Source organism: Limulus polyphemus, unplaced genomic scaffold (assembly GCF_000517525.1).
Source record: "Limulus polyphemus unplaced genomic scaffold, Limulus_polyphemus-2.1.2 Scaffold1177, whole genome shotgun sequence".
In the NCBI taxonomy this organism is placed as follows: Eukaryota; Metazoa; Arthropoda; class Merostomata; order Xiphosura; family Limulidae; genus Limulus; species Limulus polyphemus.
The window spans coordinates 84,129-87,069 of record NW_013666787.1 but is presented as its reverse complement, the minus strand read 5'-3'; the positions used below and the strand labels follow the sequence as shown (position 1 = coordinate 87,069).

The following is a 2,941-nucleotide window of genomic DNA, read 5'->3' as shown; positions in this document are numbered from 1 at the left end:
ACCAACATTAAAAAGTGACATGTAGTGTAGCCAATATTAAAAGTGACATGTAGTGTAACCAACATTAAAAAGTCACATGTAGTGTAACCAACATTAAAAGTCCGTGTAGTGTAACCAACATTAAAAGTGACATGTAGTGTAGCCAATATTAAAAGTGACATGTAGTGTAACCAACATTAAAAAGTGACATGTAGTGTAACCAACATTAAAAAGTCACATGTAGTGTAACCAACATTAAAAAGTCACTGTAGTGTAACCAACATTTAAAAGTGACATGTAGTGTAACCAACATTTAAAAGTGACATGTAGTGTAACCAATATTTGAACACAGAAGCTACATGTTATTTTCTTTAAATAACAACATCATAACCGGCCGATGCAGTAGGGTACTTTTTAACTTACAGAGAGCAGATAGGTTGGGAATAGTAAAAGGAAGTTTATTTTACTTATCGCTTGAGACAAAAGTAAAAAAAAGGTAATCGAACTCAAGAGGTATAGATTAAAGTCACTCCATTCTGTCTTGTGATAAGTTTTGGCGTGACGTCATACTATTGTATGTCAGTGTATTGACATTAATGTTTTGTTTTGCTTAACTTCTTGGAAGATTGCGAATAAGAACTTAAAAATTTATAATAGTAATTGAGTTTTCGCAATTACATTCTACAGCCATGAAAAGTTGGGAAAATGTACGGCAGCATGGTACTGACTAACACTTGTTATTCCTTTTCCAATAGTTACATTATACATATTAAAATAATATATTCAAGATTTCACATTATACTTTGTTGAAATTAGTCATTTTTTTTCCCAAGACATTTATGATTCAATAACGTTCTTTCAAAACTGTGCGCCATTGATTGTACTAATTGTACGTCTTTAACCGTTGAAACTTAATGTTGCTTACACAGGGTTGTTCGTGTCACTCCGCTTTGAAAGAGCTGAGAACGAGGTTATTCTTCCTGCGTTTTGGTTACACGTAAGAGTGAGTGATGCAAGAGGAGTGGTTAATATTTGTGATGGTTAACCAGGTGATAAAGACAGTGAATTTTATAAACATTCCCCTAATGCTTTATAGCGAACGTAAAGAGTTTGGGCTAAAACCCTAAGAAAACAACGTAAAACACAAGTACACCAACACAATCATTATATTGGTTGAATTTACAGGTCCTTCCAAAGTCTCTCATTCGTGCGGTCAAACTAAGATACATATACTAGCAGAAATACCCGCCCGCTCTGCAGGTTAACTACTAGTTTCTGCAGAAGGCTATTGGGCCTGCGGCCTTTCCTGGAATTATCTGACAGTTCTACAACAATGTATTCATACTTCACATTCAATAATGTTCACCATCCATGAGAATAAGTATTGTATTGAAATGTTAGTTTAAAAATGAGCCATCATCACAGCATTACATCACGGAGTAGATTTTAATGAAGTATTTCTTTGTAGACGCAATTATCAATAAGTGCCTTGCTTTTCTGTTGCAACTAAAGGAAAACAAATAATTTTTTTAAGTTTGTTTATTGATTGTTTTATATTTGAAACTTACTCCTTTGTTATAATTTTTATTGGTTAAATCTGAAACGTGTCATTTTTGTGGAAATTTCAATTGTTTTACTTATTGCTCAGCTATAAAAATATTGCCTGATTATAAAATATTACCCAGTTATGATTGGTGATGATCGGTGCCGTAGTTTCCGAGATCCGAGTTTTGGACATATACATCGCAAGCTCCATTATAATAAGACACTGCTTGATATTAGGTATATATAATTAATCAATTATGATTTTAATACAGTTATGAGAGGGAAATGAAGTGAAAATTTGTAGTGTAGCCAATATTAAAAAGTGGCTTGTAGTGTAGCCAATATTAAAAAGTGACATGTAGTGTAGCCAATATTAAAAAGTGACATGTAGTGTAGCCAATATTAAAAAGTGACATGTAGCATGTCACTTTTTAATATTGGCTACATTGTGTAACCAATAATTTAACACAGAAGCTACCTGTTCTTCCTTTAAATAACAAAATTTTTATCCCATTCGCATCGGTGGTTCAGTGGTAGAATACTCGCCTGCCACGCGGGTGGTCCGGGTTCGATTCCCGGCAAATGCAGTAGAGTTATTTACTCTTTAACTTATAGAGAGCGGGCTAGAAAAGTAAATCCTCCTCTAGTGGGAATTTTGAAGACTAATATCTTGTAAAAGTACATCGTGTAAGAAATATAAGTTCACTTTTCCCGCGGATTTTAATTACCATGAAAATGGTCAAATCATGGTTTTCACCAGAAACTATAACTATATCTTGTTTATCGATTTGCAAGCACGTACAACTGATATTAACCGACGTAACTTCGGTTCGATACTGCTTTAAATAACAATAGATGTTTAACACAATGAAGAATGTCAACAATAAATAATTCATTTCAATGTGTCCTTACTTCGTAGATTAGTAGAAAGTCAGCTGATGTTTATTGTTTGTAGAGCAAAGCCACACTGGGCTATCTGCTGTATCCATCGCATGAATCAAATCCCGGATGTTAGCTTTGAAAGTCCGTAGACTTACCGCTGTCCCACCGGCGGACAATCAGTTACTGGTGATACGTGTGTGTCACCACACTAAAACTGCTACGGCTGTCTTATTTTTGATTCACTTGATTACACAAAGAGTGATATTTCAGCAAATTTGTGACATCAAAACACCAAGAAAACTTTTTCTGTCATTGTTTTGGTGTCTACTCATGACCGTGTGTAAGAACTATGGGTAAAATGTCTTAAAACTAAGGCAAATCCTAATTAAGCATATGTTTAGTTGTCCATGATTCAATCCGGGAAAAGTTTACAATCATGTCAACCCATACAAGTTCAACAATTTTCAGTAAATCTTAAACTACATTATTGATCAATGAAATGATAGATTGTAACCACAAGTATTTCCTCGGTTAC

General features: G+C 34.2%; 1 non-coding gene across 1 annotated transcript; it reads left to right on the top strand.

Moving 5' to 3' along the window:
- Nucleotides 1-2,040: 2,040 nt before the first annotated feature.
- On the top strand, nucleotides 2,041-2,111 carry Trnag-gcc. The gene has a single exon. It is a non-coding gene; the product is annotated as a tRNA-Gly (tRNA).
- The last annotated feature ends 830 nt before the right edge of the window (nucleotides 2,112-2,941 follow it).